Source organism: Sapajus apella, unplaced genomic scaffold (genome assembly GCF_009761245.1).
Source record: "Sapajus apella isolate SASKATOON/1434 unplaced genomic scaffold, GSC_monkey_1.0 scaffold49, whole genome shotgun sequence".
Classification (NCBI taxonomy): Eukaryota; Metazoa; Chordata; class Mammalia; order Primates; family Cebidae; genus Sapajus; species Sapajus apella.
The window spans coordinates 12,970,855-12,978,472 of record NW_022436989.1 but is presented as its reverse complement, the minus strand read 5'-3'; the positions used below and the strand labels follow the sequence as shown (position 1 = coordinate 12,978,472).

The window sequence follows — 7,618 nt, the reverse complement described above, 5'->3', positions numbered from 1 at the left end:
ACTATAAGCATTAGTGCTCTTTCCATAGCTAGGGCGTGATGAGTGATATACACATTTCGTTAATTTAGCATAAAACTGACCTTAGCCCTTGCTGCTAGGGAGAGAAAGAACCAAAACTGAATCAGCCTTAAAATTTTCCAAACCAACCTCTCTGGCTCCTACAACATGACACGCTTTCTTGGTGCTCTTCCCCAGAGCCGAAAAGGGACCAGAGCTCCCCAGAGTGGGCTCGTAGGAGCCTGGACAAAGCAGATGCAGGCTTGCAACTGAAGACTCACAGCAGAGTCTGCAGGCATGAGAAGGACAGAGGACCAGAAATCCATTACCACTGGAAGTGGCAGGGATGGATTCCACCAAGTGGGGGTCTCTGAAGCTTGAGGGTATTAAATAAGCATTGAAAGAAGACTGGCCAGGGGCTGTGGCTCACACCTGTAATCCCAACGCTTTGGGAGGCAGAGGCAGGTGGAATGCTTTGAGCTCAAGTGTTGGAGACCAGCCTGGGCAATATGGTGAAACCGCATCTCTACAAATACAAAAATTTGTCAGGTGAGGTGGCTTGTGCCTATGATCCCAGCTACTCGGGAGGCTGAGGCTGGAGAATCGCTTAAACCCAGGAGGCAGAGGCTGCAGTGAGCCGAGATCATGCCACAGCACTCCAGCCTGGACGACAGAGCAAGACTCCATCTGGAAAAAAAAATACTATGAGAGGAATTCTATCCACAGAAGACCTGAGTACAAAGCCTGTGTGATGGGAAGAGCAGGGGAGATTAAGTCACATTTCCACAACTCTGATGTGTCCAGCTTTTGGATAAATAGTAAGACCCCACATATATTATATCACAGACCCAAGGAGACTTGGCACATTGCGTCATTTAACCCTCACAATGAATCTAAGAAATTGGTGCCATTATTATTCCCATCCTACAGAGGAGCAGACTGAAGTTTAGAGACATCAAAGAACTTATCCATTGTCAGGTAGGATAACCCTTACCTCTGTTTGGAGGGCAGTATTAGGACAACATGATTGGAGTCGCATGATACGATTAATGTCTGCTGCATAATCAGGACTCACATCACCCTGATTGCTCCTATCTTCCTGACGATCTCTTAAAGAACTAAACGTATTTCCAAAGACACACAGCTAAGCTATGGTGGAGCTGGGATTTGAAGGCAGTCATGCCTCTAACCATGACACTGTTCTATGTCCATTTAGCAGAATCTTTCAGAAAAAAAAAAAAAGAACTGCTGCTAACATGCTCCTAAGACCACCCAAGGAGCTGTTGAGTCCTGCCCTTCCCCCACTGCCCTGCCTCTGTCTCCTCCCATGCCAGGAGAAGGTGGAAGACCAGAGTGACTGATCAGATGGCGGCAGCACCCACCTGTGACCCAGCAATCAGAACCCAGTCCCACCACTGCTGCAGGCTGAGCCTGAGCAAAGCAGTCACCATCCTACGCCACAGTGAGAACGGCTTCCTGCCTACTTCCTCCAGCTTTATCTTACCTAAATCTCCCTAAACTCTGCACCTCAAGACACATCACCCTTCTGATTGGGACTCTGCTGTAGTTAGCTACCATCCGCCCTCTTACTGCTTCTTTCTGGTTTTTCTGATCCAAGTCTCTCTGTGTGGACCCTCTGTCCTGGCTGAACAGCATTTGTAGGATCCCTATGCTTGCTCAACATCCCACAGCCCCTCTTATTCCGCTGAGCTCGGCTCTTCCTCCCTCCCTCCTGGCCAGCCCCACCTCATGGCTGCTTCCTCCGCATTCTCTCCCCAGGTAGACTGATTGGGTTTCCATTGTATCTTATAAATACATTGTTATGGTTCTTTTCTTATTTTCTATTACTTTTCACCATATTTCCCTTGTTGAGATTAGAAACTAAGTTTATTCCTTTAACGAATATTTACAGCACACATGATCATGACAGTGAGTGTACTAGTCTGTTCTCTCATTGCTATAAAGAACCACCTGAGACTGGGTAATTTATAAACAAAAGAGGTTTAATTGGCTCACAGTTCTTCAGGCTGTACAGGAAGCACGGCTGGGGAAGCCTCAAGAAACTTAAAATCATGGCAGGAGGCAAAGAGGAAGCTTACGTATCGGGAGCAGAAGAACGAGAGAGACAAGGGGGAGGTGCTACACACTTTCAAACAACCAGATCTTGTGAGAACTCTGTCACGAGAACAGCAAAGGGGATGGTGTTAAACCATTAGAAAACATGGCCCATGATCCAGTCACCTCCCACCAGGCCCCACCTCTGACACTGGGAATTACAATTCAATATGAGATTTGGGTGGGGATAGAGAGCCATGCCCTATCAGTGGGGGTCACTTTGCCCCTCCTCACAGAGTTTACATTCTATGGCAGCAATCCCCAACCTTTTTGGCACCAGGGACTGGTTTCATGGAAGACAATTTTTCCATGGACCTGATAGAGAAGGGGTTGATGGTTTGGGGATGAAAGTGTTCCACCTCAGATCATCAGGCATTAGATTCTCATAAGAAGTGTGCAGCCTAGATGCTTTGCATGTGCAGTTCACAACAGGGTTCACGCGTCTATAAGAATCTAAAGCTGTGGCTGATCTGACAGGAGGCAGAGCTCAGGAGGTAATGCTTGCTCACCTGCCGCTCACCTCCTGCTGCATGGCCTGGTTCCTAACAGGCCATGGACCCATATGGGTCTGCAGCCTAAGGGTTGGGGATCCCTGCTCTACCGTACACAGGGCCTAGGGTCTGGGGAGAAAAAAACTTATAAATTAGCAAATAATATATAACATCTGATGAGGTAAAGAACTAGGAAGAAAATAAAAGAGGAACAGAGACTATAGAACGTGGAGTAGCTTAGGATGGATATTTTATATAGTGCATAAAATATATTATGGTAGTTAAATAATGCCCCCCCAAGATGTCTCTGTCCTAATCTTCCGAACCTGTGAATATGTGAAGTTACATGGTAAAAGGGATTTTGCAGATGTGATTAAATTAACGATTTTGAGATGAGGAGATATCCTAGAGCTGCTTAGATGGGCCCCGTATAATTATAAGGCTCCTCATAAGGAGGCAGGAAGAGAAATGATGATGGAGGCAGGAGGCTGGAGTGACGCAGGGAAGGGACCACAAGTCCAGAATGCAGGTGGCCTCTAGAAGCCGAAAGGGTAAGGAAGTGGCATCTCCCCTGAAGCCTCCCGAGGAAACCAGCCCTGCTGACATCTTAATTTTAGATCATGACATCCAGAACTGGAATGTAGTAATTCGGTGCGCTTTTAATCCACTAAGTTTGTGGGACGTTGTTACAGGAGCAAGAAGACACTAACAGAGGCTGGTGCGGGAAGATCAGGGGCTGATCAGGGAAGATCACTAATCGGGGGACACTGGCATAGAGACCTGAGGAAAATGAGGAAACGGGCTATGCATACATCTGCGGGAAAAGCATTCCAAGCAGCGAAGAGCAAATGCAAAGGCCACGAGGTGGGAGCCTGCTCAGCAAGGCCAAGGAGTACCAGTAAGCCGGCGTGGCTGACATGGAATGGAACGAACAAGGACAGGAGCCACGTCTGGAAGGTAGCATGGCCTTGATGGCCATTGTAAAGACTTTGGATCTGACTCCGAAGGAGACAGAAATTCACCAAAAGGATTTGAGCAAAGGAGACACAAGATGAATATTTTTAAGGTTTATTTTGGCCACTGAACTGAGAATAAATTGCAGAGGACAAGGGCAGAAACTGGAAGAACAGTCTGGAAGACTCGGCAGCACCCTGGGCAAGAGACAATAATGGCTTCTAGTAGGCAGTGAGATGTGGTCAGATTCTGAATATATTTTGAAGGTAGAACCAAGAGGATTTACTGATAGATTGGAGGGAGAGTGGCTGAGAAAACATCCAAGTCAAAGACCATTCTAAGGTCTGTGGCTCAAATGAGTAGAGGATGGAACTGCCGTTTTGTAAAATGGGAAAGACTGAAAGGAGATTGTGGTGTGGTGGTGTGGGGAGGGTGGGCTGGAGATCAGAAGTTCAACTTCGGATATGTAAATGTGAGACGTCAATTAGATATTCAAGCGAACAACTGAGTAGTAGCTGGTACTCAGGGACGGAAGTCTAGGTTAGAGATATAAATCTGACGGTCAGCATATAATGTTATTTTTAAACCATGATTCTGGATGAGATTGCTAGGGAGTAAGTGTAGACAGAAAGAAAAACAAAACCATCTGAGGACTAGGCTTAGGGGCTCTCCAACAAGTGAGATGAGGAGGAAGCTGTCAAAGAATAGCCAGTAGGTGGCAGAAGGAAGGAAGTGGTTTCCGGAAGCAAACTGAAGATACTGTTTCTTCATAACTTTATATTGAAGGTTAGAAAGAGGTGGAGCTGGAAGTTAAGATTAAATAGGCTGACCCCAGAGGCCATGTTCTTTACCATGAGATATATGCGTGCAGTGAAAGAATAAGTAAGCCAGTGAACGAATGAACGAATGAATGAATGGCTCTGACCAGATGTTAGGTTCCTTCACAGAATTTTTTCTCTCCAATCTCTCAACTCTTGCACCTGCCATCTTTTTTCCTTATTTATTTATTTTAAAGTTTTTGTAGAGATGGTGTCTCACTATGTTGCCCAGGCTAGTCTCAAGTGATCCTCCCACCTTGGCCTCCCAAAGTGCTAGGATTACAGGTGTGAACCACCACATCCAGCGTCTTTTCCTTCTTAACTGCTTACAATTCATCTTGTTCATAAAGAGTCTCAGCCTGACTCATTCCATCCATGTCCTCAACCCCTCAGTAAACATGGCCTAGAGGAAAGATCTCTGGCTTGGTCTGGTCATTGCTTGAGACTCAGCTCAGCCAACATTTGTTACTGAGACCTTGAATGAGTTCCTTCCAGTGCTACAGATTTGTGGCTGACACACCCAACTCTTCATGATTTCTGAAGACTTACTCATGAACCCAGTGCTCCTGTGTAAAGAAATACAATTTACAAGAAAATGAAATGATTTTTTTACAAACACAACATTTTTACCAAGGTCAAAATTCAATGAAGATGCTCTTACTTCCCATTATACATCATTTTTATTGATTCACTATTTAAATGAATCTTAACAAAAATGAAATATGTTCAAACATATTTTCAACCCACTGACCACCAGCTGCTATCGGCCACACAAATACTATCCTTGCTTTTAAAGTCATAAACGGGATGAGGTAGACCACTTTGGTGGTTCACAGGCAGGCTGAGCCGTCAGTAAATGAATCTGAGCACAGAGTGTCTGAAGAAAAATATGCATCTCCTTTCTTTGTGGTATGTATTTTAATTTGAGTTCCAATAAAACTATACATCCTCCACGGTGATGATAACTTCGGGATCTTCTGGTACTGTGATTGAAGCCCAGTGGGTGCTCTAGGTACAAGACTCTGGCCTGAAACAATGCATTTTTGTGATGACAGCAGGGGGAGCCCCTTCTCTCCAGCGTTTCAAAGAGATTTGCTATTATTCTGTTTAACATAATAACTGAAAGGCTCTATTTTGGGTGGTAGGCACTCACAGTGCCCGAACACCTAATGATGCCCCGTATGACAGCACTTTCTTATGGCTGGTTGATAAATGAAAAACCAGAAACCTGTCATAGAGATTGCCTAATTTGATTTTTTAGCTCCATCTGAGGTTAGTACATCATTCATATACATATACATATAACATATTATATATAATAAAAATACATAAAATATATATTAAACAATATTATATATAAAATATATAATATATTCTATAATTATATATTTAATGTATAATAAAATACATAATATATAAATATATATATATACACACACACATATATATATTTTTTAATACAGAGTCTCGCTTTGTCGCCCAGGATGGAGTGAAGTGTGGTGACCTTGGCTCACTGCAACCTCCGCCTCCCAAGCTCAAGCGATTCTCCTGCCTCAGCCTCCAAGTAGCTGGGATTATAGGCATGCACCACTACGCCCAGCTAATTTTTGTGTTTTTAGTAGAGACGGGGTTTCATCACGTTGGCCAGGCTAGTCTCAAATTCCTATCCTCAGGTGATCCACCCACCACGGTCTCCCAAAGTGCTGGGATTACAGGCGCGAGCCACTGTCTGGCCTATATTTTTTTAATAATTGCAAAACAGACACAAAAGTTAATTGAATTACCTGAGATGACCACACAAGGCCCAAGCACATCTGGAGATTTCCTGACCTTTATTCCAGTGGTTTCGTCTGGGGGCAGAACCAGACAGTTCTGAGGTGTTTTCAGAAAAACTTGAATTTGCATCTCTCAGTATAGTTCTCTCTCAAAGGTCTTTGTCAGGAGCAGAGCCACTGAAATTGCATTGCTGCTGTGTCAAGACAGCCACAGAAAAGAGCAAGAATAATTTCCTAGGAATTGCATTTCAACCCGGAAAAGCTTACAGATTGTGCAGTAAAATATATAAAGAGTAGGCTGTATTGCAAGCTTCTAAAATGGTTTTTGTGCCTATTATCCAGAAAGAAAAACATGTTGGTGAAGGAAGAAATCTTTGGGTAGGATTGTGTCTAGGAATTCAAAAGCCTGGAGCAGCCGGGCGCGGTGGCTCACACCTGTAATCCCAGCACTTTGGGAGGCCGAGGCGGGTGGATCACGAGGTCAAGAGATCGAGACCATCCTGGTCAACACGGTGAAACCCCGTCTCTACTAAAAATACAAAAAATTAGCTGGGCATGGTGGCGCATGCCTGTAATCCCAGCTACTCAGGAGGCTGAGGCAGGAGAATTGCCTGAACCCGGGAGGCGGAGGTTGCGGTGAGCCGAGATCGTGCCATTGCACTCCAGCCTGGGTAACAAGAGCGAAACTCCTTCCCCCCGCCAAAAAAAAAAAAAAAAAAAAAGCCTGGAGCAGGTCTTTATTTTTTTTAGCCTTCTATCCATCCACCCATTCATTCACTTTTAAACAATGACTAAAACTATTATACAATACTTAATCCACAATCAAGTTGCTACTTCTGGTAGTCAGCACCCTGCCCCACCCCCAACTCCAAGGCTGGCGATGGAGAAATATTATAATGTCAGTTTTTAAAGTGACAGGGGTCATTCTGTTCATTTTTTGAGATAATGCTGCAGAGTACTAAAGGGAATAATTAATTAAAAAATTAGCAGTTAACTAATTGGGTAGAATCTCAGGTGCACAACAACGCTATGATAAAAACTTTTTTTTCAAATTTAAATAAGTTTCTTGGTGGAAAGCAAACTCCTTTTCAGGCAGTCCACTGTTACGGTACTTTGGGTAGTTCTCATAGGGGCATATCCTGAGGTTTGCTTAATAACTACATTTTTATTAGCATGCACCATCCATTAGTGCTAACACAGATGCTTCAACATGCGTGTTTACTTCACCAGCACGGAACATTTGGCTTATTATAGCTGCAGCCTTAAAAAAAAAAAAAAGGCAGCATCATGATTTCCAAAAAGGGAGTGACATCTGATTTGGGGCAGCTCTTGTCATGCGCCATCTCCAACTTAGAAAATCCACCCAGTACAGCCCGGACCGCGTCAGGGACCCTCGCAGGCGGCAGCCAAGGCTGCTGCTGACGCGCGTTTGATCTTTTCTGGGCCACCGAGGGCTCGCCACACCCCT

The 7,618-nt window shown here is 44.5% G+C and overlaps 1 non-coding gene across 1 annotated transcript; it reads left to right on the top strand.

Annotated features, from left to right (window-relative positions):
• Positions 1-968: 968 nt before the first annotated feature.
• Positions 969-1,097, top strand: LOC116526212. The gene has a single exon (XR_004258028.1). It is a non-coding gene; the product is annotated as a U8 small nucleolar RNA (small nucleolar RNA).
• Positions 1,098-7,618: the final 6,521 nt, after the last annotated feature.